At 42.3% G+C, this 26,780-nt stretch overlaps 1 long non-coding RNA gene across 1 annotated transcript; it reads left to right on the top strand.

Annotated features, from left to right (window-relative positions):
- Positions 1-2,684: 2,684 nt before the first annotated feature.
- Positions 2,685-26,770, top strand: LOC114010238 (uncharacterized). The gene is made up of 5 exons (XR_003551609.2): positions 2,685-2,805; positions 4,306-4,370; positions 4,988-5,216; positions 22,894-23,032; positions 25,483-26,770. It is a non-coding gene; the product is annotated as an uncharacterized LOC114010238 (long non-coding RNA).
- The last annotated feature ends 10 nt before the right edge of the window (positions 26,771-26,780 follow it).

The raw sequence follows: 26,780 nt of genomic DNA, 5'->3' as shown, positions 1-26,780 counted from the left end.
ATGTTAAAAGCCAGGTGTGTCTGGACGCTCTCTGAGCTTTGATGAAGAATAAATACCATGACAGCAGATGCTGCAGCTGTCAAAAGTGCTGTTGTTGGTTCATACTTCAAACAGAAATTATTAGCACTGTTCAAATCAGAAACATTTGAGAAAGCCACCAGGATTTTTACCAGCATGAATCATCATCATGCGGCGAAAGCAAAATATTTTTTCTGTTAATGAAAATAAAAGATCTCTATTTGCAAATAGATCTATATATACTGGGACTTACCAATCAAGCGTTGCCAGCATCAAGGTTCACTTTTGTTGTTTAATTTGGTGAGCTGCCAGCATCAACTTTCTTTCAGTACAGGTCAAAGTTAAAGTACATTTTGCTTTCAGTAAGTAGGTCACTTGGGAAAACATTGCAAATGTTCAGATACTTGTGAATCTTTGTCAGTTCTTATATCGTTTATCTTAAATATTTAAATAAAAACAGGTGCAGTGCATGACAAACTTACCAAGTTGCACTAAAGGAGACCAAATTGTCATTTTGGGCAGTGTTTCAGATTTACAACACTTTTCCATATTATCCTGTTAACTTCAACAGTGCTACAATCTGCAGAACAGTGCTTGATTTATGAAGGTGTCCTAGAAATACACCTCCATTTGCTCTAAGCATCTGCATGGACCTACCTTTATGCTTGTGAAATCGGCTGGATGTCTATAAAGCTCTGCACATGACCAGAGACACTTCAGGTCTTGACATCTGTCTCCAATTTAAGGTCGGCTGTGTCTTGTACTAGAGTATTCAGTAATAAAAGAGGACCAGGCAGGTCTTACTTTGTGGCCCTGTTCTGGACCTCTAACCAGATTTCTCAAAGACTATGTCCTGGCGCTGTCAGGGGACAGTCCTCTTCAAGTCAGCTCCCCAAAAGCACTGTGGACAGGAACGCACAAAGTCTGGCTCCCTCCATCTCCACAGTCCCCCAGCACTATTCCAGCAGGCTTTGCATCTTCAAACAGCCCACATGGTCTCATGCAATGTTTCCAGGGTATTTAGTATACACTCAAGAATGCAAAATATGTGACAGAAGAAGAGCAAATAATTGTGGTGGTGTAAGACAAATCCCTCCTGTTTTAAAAGGGAACTCCATCATTCATAGTTTTCACAGCTAGATATAATACATCAGCCCAAGTCTCTTTTTATGCCCATGGCTGTACTATAACAAAAAGACGTGGCCCACCAGCAGAGCCCTAAGGTGGCTGTCAGCCACCCTCCCGCTCTTGTGAATCGTCAGCTTTGGGAACTAGTATAGCCCGTGGCATAAAGCATCACTCTAATTTGTGAAAAACCTTAGAACTACACCTCAGAACAACTGAAAACCCACATCGCAAACTCCTTTCATGCATCTTGGGGGATTGTCCCTCCACCAACTGCAAGGCTTTCACAGCTCTTGCGTTCCTGTGAAGCAGTCGTCAAAGAGGAGCGTGAAGGGGAGAAGGATTATCTGCCATATTGAGCTTCCTGAAGTAAAAGCAGTGATACGACACAGTAAAACCATAACCAGTTAATGACTAAATACCGACAATATTTTTTAATGCTGCAGGAAATGTTAGTTACAGGAAATAAAAATTAGCTGCATCGATCATTTCCATTTAATTCTGAGGAAGAACCAAATCCAATCAAACAAGAAAAAAATAGCATCTCCTAGAAAGAGCCACAAAGTACTAGCTGTTATGAAATCCATGATCATCAGACAACTGAGCACTGGAGTAAGTACATCTGTAGGATTTTCCCAGGATCAGTTTATTATTCTGAAATTTGCAAGTGCTCTATACACACAAGTACCTGCAGCGGTACTGATTTGTTCAGTGAACATGGTAATCCAGCTCTCTTTCATCTGCTCTTAGCTTTATTTAATGTTCTGTGAAAACTAAGAAGTGTACCATTTGGCATTTATCTTAGAAATTCAGGTCAGCCACTCATATTCAGGAAGCATTTAGAAGCTGTCCTTCCATCCACAGAAGCCTTCCTATTAAAGAGGGTAAAAATCAATCACATGCACTGTCTTTATAGCCAGACCCAATATAAGTAATTCAGAAAATAACTGATGGCCTATTTCTGCCTGCCTAATGTATTCACACTGCAAGCGAGCAACAGTCCATCTGTGCTACAGCTGTTGTGCACGGGAATAGCCACCATTCCTGCCCCACGCGTGCGGACCCCTGCCCGTTGGATCCGCGTAAACGGGGATTCAGGTTCTGCTCATTTTTCAAGCTGCTCTGCTTTAACATGTTGGAAATAGTGCTGAGCCCACTGCGGTGGCTTGACTTGGATGTCCGACAGGTGCCCACCACAGCCGCTCTGCCACTGCCCTCCTCAGCTAGGCCAGGGGGAGGGAACGTAACAAAAGGCTGTGGGTCCAGATAAGGGCAGGGAGGCATCGCTCACCAGTTACTGGCATGGAGCGACTCGACTTGGGGAAATTAATTTATTGCTAATTAAACAGAGCAGGATAATGAAATATAAGCCCAAATCTAAAAAGCATTTTCCCCCCACCCCTCCCTTCTTCCCAGGGGAACGGGGCTGCGGTGAGCGCATCACCCGCTGTCTCTGCTGCTCCTTCCCCCTCGCCCTCTGCCCCTGCCCCGGTGCGGGGCCCTCCCACGGGAGACAGCCCTGCACGGGCTTCTCCAACGATTCTCCACGACCTGCCCCAGCGCGGGGCCCTTCCACAGGGTGCAGTCCTCAGACACGGGCTGCTCCAGGCTGGGGGGCAGAATTAACTATCCCAGGCAAAACCAGCACGGCATGCCAGCTATGTAAGAAATGGTGTCCAGAGTGTGATGAATGAAAGTGGATGTACTGGGTTTGCGTGGCGAGGCCGTGGAAGCGGGGGTGGGGGGCTGCAGGGATGGTTTGTATGAGGAGATGCCAGAAGCTCCCCCCGGCCGGCAGAGCCGCTGCCCCCCGGCTCCAGGCCGGGCCCGCCGCTGGCCGAGGCCGAGCCCCGCAGCCGCGGGGGCAGCGCCGCGGGGAGAAGGGGCTGAGAAGGGGAAAAACCCCCGCGGGGGGGAACAGCGGCGGCAGCGAGGGGGGCCGGGAGGGGCGAGCAGCAGCCCCGCAGCCCCCGGGGCAGGGCCGGGCCGGGCCGGGCCGGAGGAGGCCGGGGGGGCTCCGGGCGCCGCAGCAGAGGCTCCCCGGCAGCCCCCGGGGAAGGGCAGGGCAGGGCAGGGCAGGGCAGCCCCCGGCGGGGCAGGCTGTGCCCCTCAGCCCACGGAGCCCGCGGGGGAGCAGCTCCCCCCCGCAGCCCGGGGCAGGGGGTGCCCGCGGGCGGCTGTGACCCGCGGGGGCCGCGCTGGAGCCGGCTCCGGGCAGGGCCCGTGGCCCCGCGGGGAGGAGCCCGGGCCGGGGCCGGGCTGCGGGCAGGGCCGGTGCCCCCGGGGGGGCTGGAGCCGGCTGGGCCTGAGGGGCTGCGCCCCGCGGGGGGCCGGGCTGCGGGCAGGGTCAGTAGCCCCACGGGCAGCCCCGGTTGCAGCGGCCCGTGCCTGACACAGGGGTGGTGGTAGAGGGTCTTGGTGGGCGTACGGTGAACACCCAAGTTTAACACACCACAGTGGAGGAGGGGCGAGGGGTAGGGAGAACTGTAGAAATTCACAAGCTTTTCATTTTCTACACAGGCCATTTGATTTGTGAAATGTCAGTGTCGTAAACGAGCAGCCATTATTTCAGCTTTTTGTGTAAACACAATGAAATGGTGTTTTCCATTCACAGGGAAGTATTGCTACACTGTAATTAGAAATAAAACTTACTACATCCTGACATTTTTCTCCCTAATCTAATTCTTTGTGGACAGCAATGTTTGCTTTTGAATTGTCAGTTGCATAAAACTCTGTATCCCAAACCCCATAAATAAAGCATTCAGCAGAACAAAAGGATGCACTAACAACTGTTGTCTTTTTCTGGAGTACTTATCTTGAGTGGCATTTACTTTATAAATACTTTATAAAGACATCTCTTCTACACAGAAGTTCATCCTGTTCTTTATTTCACAAAGAAGTTTCCAGAATAATGAGCATATCCATCTTTTACAAGTGCTGGATATTTAGAATGAGGTAAATAATAATTCATATTCATTTAATGCTGAATATTATACTTAGCCCTGGACTTCTGAGAATCGAACGGAAAGCGATTCATGCATTACTGGTACCCATTTACAGTTACAGTCCTGTATGCAGCATAAAAAGAAATGACACTATTATCTTCAGATCTTTTTTCTTTTTACTAACCCTTTTCTTTATTCCTTCCCCTTCTTTTCTCAGCTTAAGGCCTGAAATAAACTTCTTGTCAGCAGTGAAATAACAAAACATTTAACAGTTATGCAAAGGTGAGACTAGAAAGAGGGACTGAGGCAAGAAAGAGCTGCAGCTTGGTGGAAGCCACTGCTGCTTCCAGTAAGGTCTCTATCAGTTTGCATGAAAGGATTACATACAGTCTGGAAATAAAAAAAAAAATACATATCTATTTGGAAATCCACAAATTTACATCACCAATTCATGTGCTAATTAAGGAAAATTTTGGTGGAGAATGCTATAGATTAGCAAGGGGCAATCATGACTTTAAAATTTGAAGGGTGATAGCCTGGTGCACGTGTTCCAGTCCTGGTTTGTGGGTGGGCTACATGCCCCGTTATGTAGCCATTTGGACTGTATCTATACCAGTAAGCTTATTAGATGGTGGGTACAACCACTGTTCTGTGATTATCTTTATTAAATTTTAACAGAAACATGGTTCTGAGCTGAGCTTGCACTTCCTTAAGCACAGTTTGATCGTGGACCATTGCCAAGGAGGAGATTGGATGTGTCTGTCTCATTTTGGAAGGCGATGGACTTTAGCTATAAGGGCTGTATTCTATTAGTTCTGTAGTTTTTCTTACCTGGTGCTCAGAAAAAAAAGACCCTGCCCTGTTTTGGTTACTAGTATGGATTTTGTTTGCTGGTATAGATACATTGAAGAGCGGGTCAGCAAGCGGGTGGTTCCTGAAGGAGCAAAGGAGTTGCAGAATCTCCTTTGTCTGTAGCTGCAAGAAGAGCAGAGCATGGGCAAGGTGGAGAGAGGAAGGACATTCTTGCTGTACAGGATGCCTCTTTCCTATGTAAAAAAAATGTTGTGGATCATACCAGGAATTACAGGTTAACCATCTCTGGTGTAGCCAATGAACACAGAAATAGAGGTAAGAATCTCCCGAGTCCCAGTTCTCCCTGCCACTCCCAGTAAAAGTGTCCGTAATGTCTTTTTTTCAGTCATAGCTTGCTCCATAGCACCAGACTCGGTGAAAACCACTAGTGAAAACTGGATGTAGTTATTTTTACCTTGGCCTGTTCAGACAAAATGAGATGGTATGAAAATAAAAGTACTAGCTGCTGCCAGTTACCAGTTGCTGGCTCTGGCAGCACAGCAGTGGGAGGCTTTAAGGGAAGCATGGATGTGATTTCTGCTCAGTTCACCCAGGCTGGGTCAACTTCCCCTATGTACACCACAGCCCTATGATCGGTAGCAGTTCAATAGCATTTCACAAATAGCGTCTCGTGTAAATGTTACCCTGTTCAGCCCAACACTTTTTCTCTTAAGGGATAATCCAGGCCAAGGAAGCATCCCAAGGCTGTGTGAAGAAAGGCTATAACTTCTTGGGGAACAGAGTGGAGAAAAGCAAAGGAGCCGGGTCCATTTATGTATTTGTGTTCTAGGTATGCAGCAGTTTGTCACACCTTAGCCAGAAGTGAGATTTCACTAGTGAAAGGCAATTAATATAGGAGAGGAGAGGCAGAAGCAGAAGCAGAGGAGGAGACTAAACATTGCTGGGCTAAGAAATGATGCCGTACAAATCCTTCCTGGACAAATCCTCCCTTCACTGTATAATAAAGCTAGTTTAAGAATCTAGAGGGAAAGAGGAGAGGCTATCTTTACGCTTAGTCAGAGTACCCGGGCTTTAAATGCTATGTAGTCCTCCATTAAGATTTTAAAACTCTGTACAGAGGACACAGAAGGCTTTTCAGGGTGGGTTAATGCTCCTGTGTTAGCAGCACAGCGTATGACAACACAGCTCATGTAACAAAAGTGGCTGCCTCACCCTCCCTCGATATCACAAGTAACGCAGAGGACAGCAGCTCCTTTGGGACATCTCCATATAACATTAATCGAGCTCTAACCCCTGCGGCATTATTAGAGGTTGGAGCTCCAGGGTCAGACCAGGCAATTACTGCTTTGGGGCTTGCAGCCACACCCGTCTGAATTTGGGCTGCAGCAGGTAATGAACAGTGGGGTTGCAGTGGTTAGCCCAGGGATGCTAACCCTTACTGGTAACGAAAGACTGCACCTGGGCAATCATTAAAATATCTGGAGCGGAGATGGCACTAGACTGTACCAGGGAACTGAACTTGGGAAGCCCAGGTTTGTATCTGGTCTGCCAGAATGTACTCCTGCTTCTCCAAAGTACAGTCCACCTTTGCCATGTGTCATATTTAAAGCATAATTTCAGCAAGTTATCCAAGATGTTTTAATTACCGATCTTTTCAGTGTGCCTAGATTAAGTACCTTCTTAGACATGAAAAAGTGCTTCAAAAAGGCCTGTTTCTTTGATAAATAATCAGTTTTATGGTAGTTTTGGTAGACCAAATGGGTACAGAAGTTAAAGGCCTTGGTAAGGCTTAGTCCAAGGCTAAATGATATGAAGGTCTGAGTCAAGATTTGAGATCTGAGCTTGATTCATCTCATGGTAAACATTATTAAAACTTCGTAAAGGAAAAATAGTGAAAATATTGATGAAGTTTTAATTTTAACAGTATGATTTAATGACTTTCTCTTTTTTGTAAAAGAGAGGGGGTTTATGGAAACTTTCCACATTTGACTGTCATTTAGATATTCCTTTGTACGGAGCAGACAAAAGACAGTTTCACAGAGATGGTCTCAAGTTGTTAATGTTGCTGTCCTTTTTTCCTGAGGACAAAGCAAGACAAATCTTCAAAGGGAGAAAGAAGCAGCAAGGATGGAAAATACAGTGTGAGGGAGCAGCAGGAGCAGCTGTGGGGCAAGGGTGGGAGAAGGCAGGTGAAGCAGAAGCCATGGGTGACAGCAAGGGACAGGGCAGTGCCCCCCCTAGCCCCGACACAGCACCATCCCACAGCATCTGGCCAGAAGAGCAGAGCAGGGCCAGCAGGTCAGCAAAGCAAGTCAGCAGGTCAGGATGGGCAAAAACCAAGGGCAAGGGGGACCCAACGAGGCCACATCAAAGCTGTCCTTGAGCACAGGCAGCCAGACTCCAACAAGAACCTTGATGTTTTGGTATTCTTATTTGTACCTTTTTCATCGAATAACATATATGTTAATGTGATTCAATTAGCTGCTCTGCACCCAGGCACATTAGTGCCTAGAGTTACTGTGCCCAGAATTACTGGACACGGCTTCTTGGCTGAAGGGAGAAAAAAAAAAAAAAAAGATAGAAAAAGGTAAGATACATATAAAAGATAGAAAAAAGGGAAGCGGGGGGGGACGACAAAAGGCAAAAGAAACTCCAGGTCAAATACCCAGAATTACTAAAGCTGGCAAAGGTAGCGATATCAGGGCTCCTTCTGGTCCCCCTGTCTGTCTGTGACATTACCATACATGTGAAAGCACACTCTTATTGCAATGCACTTTGAAGCTCCACCAGGGTATTATAGAAGCCATTCACCAGAGATGCCAAATTATACTTCTTTCTATCTGTGTCACTATATTAAAAACCTGAGCAAAAGTTTCAAGTTAAACCACCTTTTCCTTATTTTATTCACCTTGTTACTCCTAGTTTCTTACACAACCAGCTGTCATGGTTTAACACCAACCAGCAACCAAGCACTACACAGATGCTTGCTCACTCCCCCCCACCCAGACAAATGGGGAGAAGGATTGGAAAGGAATATAAAACTCCAGGGCTGAGATAAAAAACAATTTAATTAGTAAAGCAAAAGCCACACACACAAGCAAAACAAGGAATTCATTCACCACTTCCCATGGGCACATGTTCAGCCATCCCCAGGACAGCAGGGCTCCACCACATATAACAATTACTCAGGACCACCAAACATCACCACCCTCCTTCTCCTTCCCCCAGTTTATATACTCAGCATGACATCATATTGTAGAGGAATGCAGCTGGGTTAATTATCATTGATAATATACAGCTGTGGGCTTGCTTCAGGGGCGGTGGGCTGGCTGATGTAGATAAGGTGCAGCTGTGGCTGGTTCTGTTAAGGGGTTGAGAGCCAATGAAGGGAGAGCAGCCCAGGAAGAGAGAGCATGTGTGTGCCCTAGTTGAGAAGAGACTAGGAGAAGGCAGCAGAGGGACTGGTGTGGAGAGTATGCTAGTATGTGGTGATAAAAAGACCTTGTTGCAACCTGATAGTTTGGAGAGTGCTGTGACATTTGGTGCCCCATGTGAGGCCCTTCAGATTATGAGACAGTGTAATGAGCGGTGACAGCAGTGATGGCTGTGCTGGGGGATGTTCAAAGTTTTGAACGGTGATGGCGATGCCTAGCATAGCGGGGATAACCTGCGATCCAGATCACGTTGAGGTAGGTGGGAAGAGCCTCGGGACCTGGATCAGACACCAGTAAAGGTGAGCCGTTGGGATCAAAGAGAAGGAAGCCTGACTGCCGTGGAGTTAAGGGACTGAGGATAACGGGTGACAGTGGTGGAGTACATGGCCAGACGCGGCAACAGCCCGCAGCGGCAGTGGGTCCGGTCAGACAGTGGTGATGGATGTGCCAGGGGAAGGCACGGGAGCAGCACGGTGCCACGAGCAGCTCCTGCTGTTGCTACTGCTGCTCGGCCTGGTGGTATTCTTGCCAGTGTTTATGTGCTCGTTGAAGGTGTCTCCACTCGTGGAAGAAATGAGTGACCACAAGGATGTTGAGAAGCTTGTTGGAACACGGACTAACGTATTAGTGCTGTATTCTAGATCTGCTGCTGTTGAAAGCTCATTCAGGTTACTGTCCAGTGTGACCCAAGAGGTGAAAGGACAAGGTACTATAAGTTCATCAGAACCCCACTCTGAAGAAAACAATATCCTAGATGTCAAGAAAGCAGATGAGAAGAAAGGTGATCAGCCCCCAGAAACTGAAAAGCCAAAGATAAAATAGAGGAAGGGATATGTGTATGAGTTCAGGGACAAATTGTCTGGACTGTATGAGAACTTTACTTGTGAAAAAGTTGTGATGACTGCTAAATACATAAGGCATGAAATGTTAAGAAGAAAAAAGAGTTCGGGGATGAATTGTCTAGACTGTATGAAAAGTTTATTTGTAAAAAGGTTATGATGATTGTTAAATGCCTAAGGTATGAAATGTTAAAAAGGAAAAGAAAAAAAAGGGGGGGAATCATAGAGGAATGCAGCTGGGTTAATTATCATTGATAATATACAACTGTGGGCTGGCTTCAGGGGCGGTGGGTTGGCTGATGTGGATAAGGTGCAGCTGTGGCTGGTTCTGTTAAGGGGTTGGGCAGCCACTGAAGGGAGAGCAGCCGGGGAAGAGAGAGCATGTGTGTGCATGCATGCGCCCTGGGTGAGGAGAGACTAGAAGAAGGCAGCAGAGGGACTGGCATGGAGAGTATGTTGGTATGTGATGGTAAAAGACCTTGTTGCAGCCAGCTAGTTTGGAGAGTGCTGTGACATGGTATGGAATATCCCTTTGGCTAGTTTGGGTCAGCTGACCTGGCTGTGTCCCGTCCCAGTTTCCCGTGCCCCCCCCCAGCCCTCTGGCTGGCAGGGCCCGAGGAACTGAAAAGTCCTTGATTTAGTATAAACATCACCCAGCAACAACTAAAACCACCAGTGTCCTGTCAACCTTGTTCTCACATCAGAGCCAAAACACAGCACTGCACTAACTACTAAGAAGAGAATTAACTCTATCCCAGCTGAAACCAGGACACCAGCTTAGTCCACTCATTACTCAACCCACTATGTCTTCCTGTTCAAAATTATTGAATTTCTTTATTTTTTTACTTTGGACAATTTTTACAAATAGTTTTAGGCAACAGGCTGGATCGAATGCTCAAAGACATTTCTATATTGTATGGTATTATGATAGCACAGTCCATAGTATTAATCTTCACTGGAGAAGAAAGGAAGTTCCATTATATGCTGCTTAAATAGGAAAAAAGAACAGAAGCTGAAGAACTGAAATACAGAGGAAGAAAGCATCTTGCCTAAAGCTAAGCAGAAAATCTGTGACATTGTAAGGACTTGAATTCCACCCCCCTAACACACAGGCTAATACCACTCCTGCCCTACAAAAGCCTTTGGCAGCTGTATCTTTAATAGACCTCATGTAGATGAGATATTGTGAAAGATGTTCCTTTCCATCAGCGCTGCAGATGAAAGTGGAGAATTTCCTACGGCAAAGCCATTTAGAGGCAGAGAATTAACAGTTATTTTTAAAATATCCCACTCCCTCAACAATTCATCACCACAACTACCAATTCATAAAAAAATTTTCCAGTTCAGTGAATAACCTGCTTGTGTACACTTACAGAAGTGGTCCCAGAGGTATCAGTGTGCAGCTCCAGCGTGGTGTGTCACAGCTGGTGGTGGCAGCTGATGGGAACTCCCTAAGTGAACCCCCCCAACCGATGCCCCCAGTTCCTAACCAGCTCTTGCCTTCCATCTAGTGGCTACATCCACGCACCAAATATTTTATTGTGATTCTTTTTAAATTAATGTACTGAACAAGTTAAGTACCCTGTCTCCGGTAGAATGATGTAAGGCAACAGCCTTATTCTCAGAATTTCTAAATTACTTTGCCATGTATCAGTAAACCCAGTTGCTCAAATACTGTCGGTTCCTTCAAAAGTCTCCACAGGAACTTCAGAGTTAGGAGACTAAAAAAATAAATCTGAATGTGGAGTTCTTCTATTCCTTCCATGATTTTGAGCCCTGCAATGAAGCCGTGTTAAAAAATGTTTCACTGCCACTGTTAAAACTTTATAGTTTACTTTTCATCACAAAGTGCAAGGTTAAAATCTTCTGTGGAAAACTGCAAAACCTAAGAGATTGAAAGTACAACAGTAAAATCCCAAAAGTGAGCCCAGACTCTTGACTTTACATCCTGCAACAACCGCAAAACCATAGAACAGCCCAGGCTGGAAGGAACTTCCAAAGATCATCTGGTCCAATCTTTCATGGGAAGGGGAGCCGGTGAGATTAGCTAGCACCCTGTCCGGTCACATCCTGAAAACCTCCAGTGAACAAGCAATTCCTTCTCTCCAGCTACCAGCTGAGCTTCCCCTGTTTTGCACAAGCCATCTCTGGAGGAGGCAGGGTCTGTAGCTACAGCATCTGACCAAAGAACCGCACTGGCTGAAGTCAGACTTGAGTGTGGATCACACTGCCAGAGCTGCGGGAAGGATGCCAAATGGCCCAGCCCAGGTCCTCGCTGCTCCCAAAAAGCAGCCGTGTGTTCACAGGGAAGGCTGCAGCTAGAAATGACAGCCAGCATCTAGGAGAAAGTGCTGTATGTGGGAAAGGGAGGGCAAAGCAGAGATGCTGCTAGGGGATAATGGGATCTGGGGAGGTGCCTGGGGTACCAGGGGGGTTGTTCTGGCTGCCTTGGTTCAGCTGGTTTCTCATCCATTTGGGATAACTACCCACTGAACATAACTTTTATTGGACATCTATAAATATTAATCACTCACCCTGATGAGGAGTGGAGCAGGCAGAATACAAAGCAGGGAGTTATCCCATGTGAGAATATGCTGACGCTGACATGTATAGCTAATCAATAGGCATTTCTAGATATTAAATAGGAAATATCTCCTTTGGGGTTTATTCCAATATAGGGCCTATCTATTTCTAAATTATACTCAGCATTTAAGCGTGGCTCAAAATTGATATAATCCGAGATAGTTTGTATTACCAGCATGTACTCCTATGAGCAGTAACAGTAAATGAAACAATGTCAGGCCACAGTCTTAGACACAAGCAAATGATTGTTTATACTGTTTAATTGTTAGGATATAACCTAGGGTATTTTAATGCTCAAAGTTTCCTAAACAACTCCCAGGCATAATTTAAAACTTGGCACAGGCCATGCACTGTTCTCAATTAAACGGTTGCTCTATTTTGGAGGGAAAGAGTTTGAAAGTTTGCCCCAGTGCCAGGGAAGGCATTTAGCGTGATACTACAGGCATTACCTTTGGCTACATCCATGCTGCTGGGAAATAAAAGAGGCAGACTGGAAGTTTCAATAATGTCCTCCTACATACATAAGCTCTAGAGTTTGGTGAGCTTGTGTAAACAGCTTCTTTTCATCATCAGTTGCAGAAATCGGGTTCTTTTTTACGAGGCAAGCAGCTTGCAGAGTCCAAAACTGCTACCAGGTTTGGAGCAGTTGTGTGTAAAAACCCTCCTCTCTCCTGAGAATGCAAGGAAATTAAAAAAATTAAATATAGATTTAATTTCTTATTTGTCTTGCTAGTCTTTAAATAAAGGACAAGAATTCCCTGGCATTGTGTATTCTTCAGTAAGGAATGGTGTTCTGGATCTTTATAGAGCAGTAGTATAGGGAATCATTGCTTTTATAAAACCCACAGTTTAGTTCAATTTAATTAATTTAGTTCCAAAGAGATGTAAGTAATGAATGTGTCCAATATTTTTAACCAGTCCTGGTTAGGTTGCATACCTAATAAAGATCATGCATAAAGAAAATCATGCTTTTTGCCTAGAGAATTACAGGACTGACTAATGTATCGTATGTGTGTAAAGTATTAATATTGGATGATTATAAGTGAATGCACAAAAAGTTGGAAATGTAGAGTCCTCTAACTACTTGCCCTTTAGTGCACCAAGTATCTTGATTTAAAAGGTACTATCTGAAGTACAATCAGCCTGGAAAGAAAGTACTGGAAATTATATGCTAAAATTTCTAAAACTTCCTAAGTTACCTTGTTAAATTTAATTTCAAAACCAGCCTTTTTTTTTTTCATTTTGCAAATCTTACTTGATCTATTTCTGTTTTGAAAGTTAAATGGCAGCTTTGCAAATGGACAAAACTGACTCTTAGTTTCTTTTACAACCCTATTCTCTTTCACATCTAACAATCTAAAGGAGCTTCACCATAAGCAGTCCAATCCAAAGTCTGCCAAAATTAATGGAAACTTTTGTACAGCTTCATCAAGTTTAGTTTCAGGCCTTAAATAGTGACAGATCCAAAAGACTGATGTACTAATATGAACATATCACTTCATTATTGAAGTATGTTATACTTACTTGAGCCCAACAATTTTTACAAATAGCTTTATAAGTAAATATATGCAGAACTAATATTTTGAGCCAGTTAATTTAGCAATAATTTTCTTGCATTGCAACTAATAAGATCCCATTGGAATAAATATTATCATAGCCGATCCAAGGCAGAAGTGTAATCAAGCAAGTTTGGGAAAATAACATACTATCGTCATAAATGCCAACCAGATTTGTTTAATAAATGACACTCCAGGCAGAGTCCCCAGACAAAACATCCTTAAAGCCCCAAAATCGTTGAATTCAATTGCACTAATGAACAATGTATGTGCAAATCTCTAACCCCTGTAGTAGCAGAAGGCCAGAGCTAGGTCTCAGGAGATGTTGTTTAGGAAAACATTTTAAAGCATGTTAAGAATCACCGTGGGTTGCTTTCTGTTTTCCACTGAAATCAGCAGTTCTTCTGTTGCGACGGAGGGAAGACACAGTCACTCAATATGAGTGATCAGCAGACTTCGTTTATTGTCTCTTACAGTCACCTTTTAGGCCTTCTTATAATTAGCTCATACATATTACAAAAGTTAAGCTCATTATTGGTTAGTTGCCTAAATACCAAGCCCACCCCTAGTTTCTCTTCTGTAGTTTTCTGTTCCCACCTGCAACATTCTTTTCCCACCGAAATCTTCCTGTTACTGTGTAACAAGGACAGCCAAAGACAGTGTATTTTGCTTTACTTCAGATAAGCTGAGAGCGATGTGCATTTTTGTCCAGCCGGCTGGACTATGTCTATGTGACCCTTTTCAGCTAGCCAGTTATCCACATTCTTCTAGAAACTGAGCTCCTTGAGACACCGTGCGGCAGCGGTGGCCATGGTGTAACTGGTGCTGTGACTAAGAGAAGAGATTGAAGCATTACTGGCAGCAAAGCGCCAGCTGTCTCTTTATCTCTGCTAGTAGTTTTGTGTTGAGATTGATTGGAAAACAAAAAAGATCCTTGCAGATTTCAGCAATGATGGCCTTTAGTGTGATGCCTACACAAAGACAGCGTAGACCTATCAAGTTCATTTCCATATGTCAAGCCCATTGAGTTTATATCCAAACGATACAACTTGTTATGTGTTGAAGCCCGTCTAAATGGTACGTGATTTTCAAGTGATGATAATGGTTTTGTGTTAATGTGTACTGTAGTGTAAATACAGATAAGCAGCACTGTTTCCCCTGAGAAGGAGGAAATATATCGCTATCTTATACTTTATTAACCTTTCTAACTGCCTCTAAGCAATTAGCTCCAAATACTTTTAAACTCCTTTTATCTCTGTAAAGGTATTCCTTTGTCTTTGTCTTGGTTGCATATTTGCTCAATTCACATTACACTCTTGGGAAGCAGTGGTAAGTGGACACAGGAGACCATATTTTGGCATTAATAGTGAGATGCTCATAGGCCCATTGAGGGGATTTGGGGAAGGAGATACATTTTCATGTTTTTAGGTTCCACTTTGCATAAGTAAGAAGAAAAAAGAAAAAACCCCACACCGTTAGATGTTAAAGCTACAGATTAGCAGACTGAGAAGAAAGCAGAAATGTGGAAACATCTAAAAGCTGAGACTTGGTGGCATTTCAAGTAATCCAGAGTTTGGGTAATATAGTGAAATACATTCCTTATGAAAGCATGGTTTTCAGAACTGATTTTTATGTAAACTCAGCATCATTAACTGCTGTTTCTGCTCAGAACCTGAGCATCAGCTATTTTTTATATTCATATTTTCATATACATGAAACCAGAACTCTGTTCCTGAGCGCTGGCCCGACATCTTCACAGCCTGAGGTTAAACTCTGGAAATCAAGTTTAAGTGAGCTCAAGATTTCTACATAGACACCAAGTGTGTTATAAGCACGAGCCTGTGTAAGCAAGCCCTTGAGAAAGAAAAGCCATAAAACACCATTCTGATGTCTGATGTCTGCTGCAGAATACTGAATCCTCTGTAGAGCTGAACCAGGTGCCTTTCGTGTTCAGAATTTATCCATGAAAGACAGGACTTTGTCGCAAAATAGCTCTCATCTGCGCTGCTTGCAATGCTGTTGTGGCAAACACAGGGCTGGTAATCAGTGTGTGAAGAATTATGTACATGCCCTTCTGGTGCCTCTCTTATGCTTAAAAAAGCCTACTTCAGATGTACACGTTCTGCAAAGAACATCTACATATAGGAACTGTACAGCTCTATGTCTCGAGCTGCTCCATCTCAAACTTAGGACAGTCAGACCAGCACGTATGGGTAGGCAAGTAACAGCACTAATTAGATGTATCCCTTCTAAATATTCTCTCCCATCATACAGAAAGATCCCTTTGCAACATCCATGCATATCCATCCAGGTCATTTTAAGCATTCCTGAAAAAACCCAAAACTTTCAGGCCTTGCCTTATCTTGGAATTAGTTTCCATTCAGCAGTGAGTTGTCAGGAATAGATATAAATACACCAGTATTTATAGCCAGTGTTGGGCTTGTCAGACTTGGTTGGTTTACCATTTAATAATCAATAAAAGTGTCTTTATCTATTCCAGTGCATTGCTGGCCACAAAATCTGGGGGCGCTTCTTAGCAGGAAAACAAAAGCCTAAATATTCCTAGACAGAGAGCACATGCCTAAATATTGTTTAGATACAGCAGGACAGGATAGTAACAGGACATGTTTTAATAGAAGCCAATAGTGCTTCCAAAGCACATGTTTGGGTACCGTTCTGGAAGAACATTACTTGGAGGTTCCGATGGCATTTGCGTGAGTGACGTTTGGTTAAATAGACGTGTTTGCATTTATTTAAAGACAGAGATTTCTTTTGTGGTTACGAATTGCTTGTACTAATGCTCAATCATGGCTAGTCCAGTTTCTTCAGTGATATCCTAATGGGTGAAATCCCTACAGGATGAAGCCATAACCAAACAAGAAAAGAGGACTGTTTGGTCTTAGCTGCTACGGCTGCTTGGTAATGTTCTGCTCCTTGAGGAGTTCATGGCTAAGGAATAGTGCTAATGAAATGCTGTAATGGCTCCCATTATAGGAGTTAAACTGTACAAATTAGAGCAAAATGGCAAATGTCCTGTGGAGGAAAACAGCTGCTAACAGTATTGCTCTGTGGTACCATTGGGTGACAGCGGTAGCGGGATTGCTAAGGGCCCTGTTCTGCTATCAGCTGGCCAGTGCGATTGCAGGGGTATCAGGAGCATCAAGGGAAGTTGATCCCAAAGCACTAATGTAATGCAGGTGGTGAACCCTAGCAAAACTGTTCCTGAGTCAATAAAAGATGTTTCTTTTTTTTCCCTGATTCTTTTTTTGTTTTTACAGACTAGAGGAGAGGGGACTCAGCATGACATCTGGGCTACCTGCAGTCATGGCACGGACTTAACCATTTAATGTCATTTGCAAACTCATTGAGCTTGGTTGTAAACTAGTGAGATTTCTTCCCCTGCCAACTCCTCCTGGGGTGTCGTCCTGCTTTGCTAAGTGGGAAGAGTCAAAGAAATTGAAAATCTCCATCTGAGACTGTATTTCTTTGATTAGCGTTTTACTGAATGCAGAGTACAGGAGGTAAATCAGCGTTGTCACTCCTGAAACACAAAACTCAAGGAACAGCAGGCCAGTGGGTAACACTCAGCAACAGCCTCCCAGCAATTCACAGGCGCTTGGAAGGCTGAGTCCTGCAACACTCTTGAGATATTTTGATAGTGTTTTTTTTACAGATAAAGAATGTCAGACCTTGGCAGGTCGTGTGGCTTGCTCCAGCTCCTACAGTAGTGTTTCGTTAAACTGTTGGGAAAGGAGAGGGAAAAAAATTGAGTTCTGGTGGGTTGGACAACACTTTTTAGGGTAATGTATTCTCTTCTTATTAAAAAAAATGCTTTATAAAACCAGCTACCAAGAAAATCTTATTCCATGTGAGATGGCTTGGAAGCATTGCACAACAATTTAAGGATCTTCAGCTAAAGGAATCTAAAAGGATCCTCAGCTTTTCTGAGGATCTGATCCCTAAAATCAAATAAATCAATGAAAGGAATTGACCACTTAAATCAATGAAATCAACAGAAATAGATAAAGCAACATTATCCACAGAAATATAACAACACCCCTTCAATTTCACGCTCAAGTGTGCTGAAAAAAAAAAAAAGCCTGCTTTTTCATGAAGAAAACCTGTTTTTTTAAACAACAGCAAAAGATTACAGAATCGACCTTTAATTCAAAATATATCCTCCACAAACATGAAGATTGTGCATTTAGCATGCAGCGTGGCAAGAATTTTTCCTGACTCTGATTTCCAGAGATGTTTTATTCTGTGTTACTGCACATTTTTTTCTCAGATACAGTAATGTTTGGATGCCTATGCATGCCTTTCACATGCATAGGTGCGCTGGGCAAGAATTTATGCAGACTATTCCCTGTCTTCAAATTCTGCCTGCAAAGTGCTTCTGAGTGGCTTATATTTGGAATACTAAAACTATCAATCTAGTATTTATGGCTAGCAAGAAGTGCAAATTCATCTCATCACTGCACATTCATGTAGTACCTGTCGCCCATCTGATCTTTAAACAGAGGTTTAGTTTATCCTAACTTTGTTCCTTTTGCATTGTCACTGGAACAGATCGTTTTTTAAATAAATAAAACAATATTAATTTTTAAATTTAAAAAAATGGTTAAAGAGTAGTTTTCAATAGAAAGTATCGGCTCCTCAAATATACCTCTAAACATTTACACTCCCTCGTCAGTCTGCTCAGCTCTTCTGGAGTCACGTTAACTCCTTACGGTCACCTTCATTTCCCAGGCAGTGCTCTGGCCAGCCTAGCCCCGAGGGGAGTGCTGGCTGACCCCCAAGCTACAGCACAGGGAGCCGAGGGACAGGGACGCCAGGAATGCCGTGAGGATGAATGGGGCTTGCTGCAGGAAGCATAGCACTCCCAGTGGCAAAGACTTCTTTCCACTGGGTGCTTTCCCAGTGTACACACCCTTCCACTGGGAGAAGGTGTTCAGTCATGTAATTGCTAGGGTCAGTAGTTCTGTGATTTCAGTTAATTTACAGTTTTCACATCCTCAAATCCAAAGTCAGCTTCACTAAAAATAGTTGTCCTCAATTGACTGGGAAAAGCAACTGAGGGATGGAGCTTTGAGCAATCTGATCTAGTGAAAGGTGTCCCTGCTCATGGCAGGGGAGGTGGAACTACATGATCTTTAAAGGTCCCTTCCAACCCAAACCATTCTATGATCCTATGATTTAAGTCATGTTATACCTTCTATTTCAAAACAATATTTTCCTTCAGTTATCTTTAAAATTTGAGTTTGCAGACAGTATGTCCTGTGAGAGATTTTGTACGGTACGCAAGATGTATGTATATGTGTGTTTGCAAATGTGTGTGTACCTGGTTCCACTTTATCTCTCCAATCTAAGGCCATCACAGGTGTTTCATGTATCTCTCCACTGTGATGGAAGAAGTAGCTCCCATGCTGTCTTTCTTACAAATGTCTCCCCACTTGTCCCAGAAGGGAGCCTCTTCTGCCTTTCCAACCTGGTATGAAGAAAAGAACATCTTCAGGAACTGTAAGCATGGTAAATCTGGAGAAATATTTCCCTGGTGGGTCTATCACACACTTCCTAGAGATGGAAGATAAACCATCCAGTTCTATTCTCAACAGTGGGAACCATCATTCTGAATTAAATGGGTCAAATATATCCTGTGTTTATGACAGATTATGTTATTTAATGCTCAGTGAACTGGTCTTCCACCAACAGAAGGTCTGCAGTAGATAGGTCATGATAACCTGGGCTCTTGTCGCCGTACTGTGACTTAGCCTGGAGTTGAAGGGGGCACAGGGAACAAGTCAGAGAGTAGTGACAACAGAGGAGTCAGGCAGTGGCTGCTGCACTATTCAGTCCTCAGTATTACATTTGAAAACTCCTTCTAAGTTAGAAATAGTCCAAATACTGCTCAAAAGTCAGGTGAGAAGCTATTTAGACAAAAATTATTTTTAAAATGCAATCATCCAGACTCACATGGAATGGTAAGCAAGTTCTCATGCAGGTTTTGCAGTTTAGTTCCGTTTGGTTCTTGCCTCCTTTCTGCAAAGCAATGCATTTATTACCACACTGGCCACGCAATCCTTTGTCTCTCTGTGCCCAGGAAGAATGCAGTCTTCACTGACTATATTTTAATTTCTGTTTATTTGCACAAAATGTTTTCCCTCATGTGATAAGCCTCATTATTTTGCTGCACAGACCTAAATCTGAAACAATTTCAATGGAGTTTACCTGAGGACAGAGGAATAGTTTAGAATCACTAACTGTGTTTCTAAATATATCTCATAGTAGCCTAACAGGCTGTAAGAAATTCCGATATCTATAAGGAAAAAACGGACAAAAATAAAATCATGCTGACAAAAGCTGACAAGTGGCTAATACAGACGAATGATGGAAATCTGCCAATAATGTCAATATCGTTTTCTTCCCAGCTATTCTTGGGGACCATGCTCAAATTATTTCAATAATTGACCCCCTTCAGAAAAAAAAAATAATCTTTTTTTGCCATCTATTTAATGACCGTATTTAGAATGGGATATGAAAAAATTATATTGACATAGGTTAGCCTGTAGCGTTTAATTAACACAGCTGAGAAGTCTGATGCCCAGAAGGCATAGCTCCTTTCGTGTGGCATAAGCTGGTAGAAGCCAAGAGGACAGCCCAAATGATGATGATGAATTCTGCATATATCGGAGAAGGGCTGCTGGAGACCTCCTGGAGTTAATCTGTAGGGTTAGCACATGCTCCTTGCCAGAATATATCACATGGCCCCACAGCTTTGTGGAGTAAAGCATCATGTTAGGATCAAAGTGAAAATAACCAGGCAGGGAGTATTTGTGAATTGGTCTTTTGTCTTCTACAGAGGACAAGGGAAGGGCCTCAGCCTGACAGATTGTACATCGTACATGGACATGCACACAAGAATCATCCATCCTCATCCTTCCTACTGCTTTGTTATCCCTGACTATAGTCCAAGTAAGCCAGTCAAGCCAATGGCTTGATCGCCAGCCCAAGAGAACAAATCTAAGAGTAGCCTTACATAAGGTTAATCATTCACACGTGCAACCCCCCCCCCAAAATACCTAATATTCCTAAAATAGTTAGCATTTGTGTAATTATTCACTGTCTTATGTTGAAAATCCATCTATAACAATGACAAGCATAAATAACATATTCCTTCAGTAATAAACACTAATAGATTATTCTTATTAGGTATTCAAAAATTCTCAAAACGATGTAAATTTAAGTTTGAATCAGAGACTGCTGGGTTATTTCAGACAACATTTTTGCTTATCTGAATATTTTTGGCACATTTTCTGTTTCAATACACTTGTCATTTAGAAGTACATTTTCCAGTAAATTGACAAATATTTGTATGTAATTTGGCATCATAAAAGCAAAAGCATCTATTTATAGTAACACAGGATCATCCAGTTGGAAGATGGTCCTGGGGTTCTCCTAACTTGTTCTTACAGACTTTGAGGGAAGGAAGTTTGCCAGCCCGGTATATTCCAGTGCTTTACCATCCTGAGCACTAGAATGTTCCTTACCTTCAGTCTGAATCTGCAATGCTCAAATGCAATTTTATTACTTCTTTTCATAGCAGCCATTCCCTTATTTTTAATACAAGTACACATATAGCATGTATTTATAGGTGTAAAGTACATACTATGTATGTGCTATATACTATATGCTGTATTTTATATATATACTATATAGTACATATACTATACATGGATACTATAGTACATATATGTAGTATACATGGGCTATATACTATATTCTATATATATACTATATATGTGCTATATTCCATATTCCATATAATGTATACTATGTATGTGCTATATACTCTATGCTGTATTATATATATACTATATAGTACATAATGGATACTATAGTACATATATGTAGTATACATGGGCTATATACTATATGCTATATATACTATATATGGGCTATATTCTATATTACATATAATATATACTGTATAAGGCATAACATATGCTATCTGCTTTGTATCTATATCTATATTATCTTGCTATTTGCAACTGTCATGGAGTTAAACAGGTATGAGGCATCTAAGAGCAGCTGAAAATCCAAATAGCTGTTTGTGTTTTCAGGCATGTAACGATCCTTTAAAAGAGATTTTTAGAATTACGCTTCTGAACAAGTTAAGTCTGTTTGAACCTGGAATAGTTGTAGGTTATGCAGCAGTGAAACTCTGCATAGCGCAAAAAGTGAAGGAAATTTTGCTGCAGTTCACTTTTTCACTTGGGCTAGGCTAGCTGAGCCTACTGCTGCTGCTTCAGCAGCACGTCAGCCGGGAGTGGACAGCCACAAGCAGATACCAGTACTTTGGCAGTGCCCAACGAGGGGACATTTCTCACTCAGAGACTGGATTTTGGCAGGTTATTTGAAGCCTTGCGGTACTGGGGCCAGGCAAACAACAAAGAGCATTCCTAAGTTAAGTTGACACTATCCATCGGAATTTTAAGAACTGAAGTATTTCAGTACAGTGGCAAGGTTTTATTCTTTAAATCTTTTTTCTTTAAAATTGTTAGCCTTCAAATTTTCCTAATTACCCTGGCAAACAGTCCGGGTTTTATGTTTCCTTTTCTGTTAAAAATCTCCTGATACTAGTTCTGAATCAGGGTTATCTTGCACATTTGTGGGGAAAGGAATTGCCCATCTGATTAACTGTGGAATTGGCATTAGGAAAGGAAGTAGATGAAGTAATATTTTTCTGTGTGAATTTGCCTGGACCAGACAAAATTACTGGACTAGGTAATCAGTAGAAGACAAATACAACAAAAAAAGCTGCAATATTTCCAGATGAAAATGTGAAGTTAGAACTAAGATTGATAATAATGAGACTCATCTGACATACAGTGACTGTGTCTTTTTAATTATAACAGTTGTCTCTCCCTCATTTATTGTCCTAACAAAACTGTTGAAGAAACTTCATTTTAAGGCTGGAACCATCACAGTTCAAAATACCAATTTCAATCTTAATGGCAATTTTAAAATCAGTTTTCGTTAGACTATAGTGGGACCTGAATCTCACAGGATCAATAACCATTTCCTGGGTTTCAGTAACCAGTGTCTGGAATAACAAAAGGTAGGGGAAGCAGATAGATACTGATGTGATTTGAGGAACGGAGCTTTGGAATTCCCATGAAACATGTATTTGGGTGTCAGAGTGGCCACACTGGGTACACACCCCCAACTATTGTTTTCAACACTTTGTACTTGTATGTCATCTTACACAAGACCAGACTTTCAAAATACCTTAGCTTCCATTGAGGCCCCAAGTACATGGTCAGATATTTTTGGGTGCATTTCAAGTGCCGAGATTTTTTTGAAACCTGATTTTCATTACTTTCCTGGAGCTTGCAGCTTTCCATGATGTGGTTCTGATTATGAAGCTAATTCTGGTCTGCCAAAAACATTTGGAAAAATCTCAGCTAGCTCTTTACAAGGCAATACCCAAGTATGACCTGGGGAAAAGCTCACTCCCAGGATGGCTCCCAAAATACAGTATGGGTGAGAGACTACACCATTTTTTGCCTTGTTCCTCCAGGGCTGTTGCAGAAAGACCAAACACCTCCCAAGTGCCCTCATGCCGTGTTAGGCCTGGCAACATGTACCTGCAGTTTCACGCTATGAAGACAACACACCAGCAGGCTCAGAATCGGCTCATATTACAGACACCCCAAAACGTGAATATGTGGAAGAGTAACCTTATTGCGGGGCTGCAGGGGCACCAAACGGCATCCAGGGGAGACCCAAGGGCAAGGCAGTGTGGATGCAGATTGGCATCTTGCCTTCAGCTATATGGATTGGCCCAGGGGCCAAGGATCACACTCATTTAATTGTGTAAACGTGACCTCACCGTGCAGTCTGGATGGCAGTGAGACAGGGGCCTCAGGTCTGCAGCCCTCTTCACAGCCTGGGGACACATTTGAAGTGTACTCTAGTTAGTACCAAAATTTGACAAAAACCTGCAGGAGGAAGATGTATAATTGAATCATAAAGCACGATAAAACTGCTAAGTTAAGGTTGCATCTTCAGTTTTGGAGTTTTGTACAGTTTAACTACTTTTATTTTCAAACTTAGTCCTTGTTTAGGTGGTGAAGCTCTCTAGAGCAATGAGAATTTTTTTAGTTATTTTTGGAGAGCAACAGCCTTACCCAGCTGTAAGCCCAGAAGTAGAGCTACGTAATATAAATAGCACATTTTTATAATTAGCATCCTTTATTTTTACTGATTTAATCTGTCATTTATGAATAAGTTTCAGCAGAAAGCTAGGTAGCAATCACCTCTCATCTTGCTTTCAGTGAAATTTAGAGTGTCAGATTCTGTGCCAATGCTACATTCATTCTACTGAGGTAACTGGACCTGTACTAATTTACACCAGCTGCTGCTTTGGTCCATTTGTAAAAGTACAGCAATTTTTTAGACACATCTTTGGTCAATGGTACGGCTCCTTTATGAGCTAGCCCAGCTAGTATTATTTCTTCCTTGTGGTTTCTTATTTTTAGATCAATACATTAAGTACCATTAAGTAGTCTTTAATTTTAGGCTTTTGTGCCCCATTATATTGCTTTTAAATCGTCAGCTAGATGATATAACAGGTAACGTGATGGACACATCCAGCACCAATTAAGACTTAAAAGCTAATAATGGTCTAAAAATATAGGTGATTGGAATTACCTGAGAACAATTTTATCAGAGCATCTTTAGACATATGTAGGTCTTTTATTCTAGCAGTAAACGATCTTATTCTATGGCTGTCTTGCTCTCCACCATTGCAGCTGGAGGTCCAGAGGATATTCCAGCTTTGAAAGTGGCAGACACCAGCAGAGGGATTCTTGCTCTCTAACTAAAGCTAGGACAAAGATTCCTTCTCAGCTGTGTTTGTTGCACATTGATTGGAGACACCTTATATCACTCCTGCAAGAAAAAAATTCTAGAACCTGGAGCGGGTGGAAAGGAGACTGATAGATGCACACTGAGACTTTCAATTTTTACACTGAGCAGACTACTAAAATTTAATTCCTAGCTGAAAATCCAGACAATGAGGATAGGACAAATACCTATGAAGGAAGCCAAATTTAACTGTGCTACAAAAACTTTATGCCAGTGTAAATTATCTCAGTTAAACAACTTCTGACTTACAATGACATAAGTGAGACCTAGATATTCTTGGAAATACATTATTTTTATTTGATGTTTGGTTTCCAAACATATATTTGTTGAATTGATCGGCATTTTTATTTCCCCCCCCCCGCCCTCTCTTCTCCAACTTTTTAGCTCATGGAAAGGTGGGGAAAGAGAATATTTTTGGTTTGTTTTGTTGGTCAAAAGATTCAGTGGAATAAAGCTGACCAGGATTTTTTCATATTTTTTTCTGCTTTTTATCTTTTTCCTTTCTGTAACTTTATCTTCTCTGTACTTTCTGAGTTTCAGTTCCCTCTTGCCAAGCTGCTTTATTCTTTTTCAATTTAAAAAGTGCAAAAAAAACCCTGAAAACTGTTAAGATATTTCTTTCTATTACATCTAATACCAGAAGTGGAGAAGAGGAGAGAGAAAATAGTATCCGAACTGCAAAAACTTCTAACATATTTTGTTTCTGAAAGTTGAAAGAAAAAGAGTTTGTTTCATTTTAAAGATCAATAGAAGTGTGAATGAGGAAAGATAAACAATCCTCAACTGGAGGAATCCAGCTGAGAAATTCATTTCCATAAGAAATTAGGCTGATAGACATTCTTTGCAGTGTTTTTCTCCAACCAGAATAATTCCTGTAATTTCTCTTGCTCCTGTTACTCTGTACAGGACTTTGCATGAGCAGAGGATTGTCTCTATTTTGTTTAATCGGAGCTTTGCTATTTAATCTACCCAGAAATGATTCAAAGTGTTAGACATAAAAGCCCTGTAATAGCTGAATAAAAGATATGTAGTCTCCAAAACTTCCTAGCTGTAACTTAGGTGTTTCTCATGTCTCTGTCGCTATAAAGCAACTTCAAAAACTTTTCACCCCTATAAGCTGGAATTGGTAGATAATTAATACCTCCCACGCAGCAATAAGTGAGTGATAAATCAAAGTGTTTAGGCTATTTAGGCTATTCCCAAAAAGAAAATAAAAGCTTTTTTTTTTTTTTTTCCCCAGAAAGAATCTACAGCAGATTTCTCTCTCTCTGTGTATGTATATGAAGAAGACTCTGATCTGACAAGAAAATTACATACTTGGCAAAGAAAGACTTAAAAATATAGGGCCTGACTGCCATGTGTAATGTTTTGAAAGGTCTGAAAGATGTAATTTTGTAAGACAGTGGGCCCTAGATCCTGCCTGTCTCTGAGAAAACAACCTAGCAAAGCCCTGGGATAAGAACTAGCACTTGCCATTATTCAGAATAACCCTCAGTTTGCCATGCTCTGTTGTAGTGGTCGCTCCCTGAGATAGCAGGGGTAGAGTCTGGATTTTGCTGGGCATTAGGCAGTGGTGTCTCTATTGCTGTCTTTACCACCCATTTACAGGTCACACAGAGAAACCGGGGAGGTAGAAAGTCTATTGGCATTTTATTCTAGAGCTGTTCTAGCAGCCAAGCTCAGAGCTTGCATCTGACTGATAGTTTAGGATTGCACCTTTCCGTACACTATTCAGTACTTCTAACTCCCCAAGAGAAGTTCTTTCAAACCCTAATTAAGTGACTAAACTGCACAAAACACCAGAGGTAGATTAAGAATCTTTATTCTATTTTGTACAGATGTTATGTAGTGTGTGGAGCAGTAAGCATCAGGATTTATCATGGTTTGTGAGGATGTTTGCAATGTGTTGTAAGAGCAGCTCTGCTTACTCACCAACAAGTAACTTGAGGGTCTTTATTTCTGCATGTGGCACAGGGAGATGAGAAAAAGCTGGGAAGTTGTGCTGAAGTGCTATCATTCCCCACTCCCATTCAGCTTTATGCTTCTCCATGGATAAGGCTGTGTGATTCCCTGGAGAATTACTGGGACACCTGCCAAACCAGAGTCAGAGAGAAAGCAAAATGCAGATGGACCAGTCCCCATCGCGGGTCTCAAAACAAACTGCCTCTTAGTACCTGAGTGTCCACACTGTGGTGCCTGGCATTATTTGCTTCAGAAAACAAGGTGGAAAAATCTATCTCCAAAAGATGACTTATCATTAGGAAGGGGTCTCTGTGAGCAGAATTAGTCCTGTCTGCAGTGGAGGAACCCACGTCCATGTAATGTGGATTGATGAAAAAGCTCCTGTCAAGAGTCCTTGCCTTTGCCTTGTCACAGGCAAACTCAGCTTGTCAGGTTTTGCTCTCCCAGTGTTGTTCAGCTTTAGCATTGGTGAAGCGGGCAGCGAGGAAAGAAAGGTGTTAATGACACTGCAGAAATCACAGTGAGCTCTGATCTAAAACCCTGTGTGCAGCTTCCCCCGCCCCAGGCCAAGGAGGA

The sequence above is a fragment of the Falco peregrinus genome, chromosome 4, assembly GCF_023634155.1.
Source record: "Falco peregrinus isolate bFalPer1 chromosome 4, bFalPer1.pri, whole genome shotgun sequence".
Lineage (NCBI taxonomy): Eukaryota > Metazoa > Chordata > Aves > Falconiformes > Falconidae > Falco > Falco peregrinus.
Note: the sequence above shows the minus strand (reverse complement) of the source record. Positions and strands in the feature narration are given on the sequence as shown.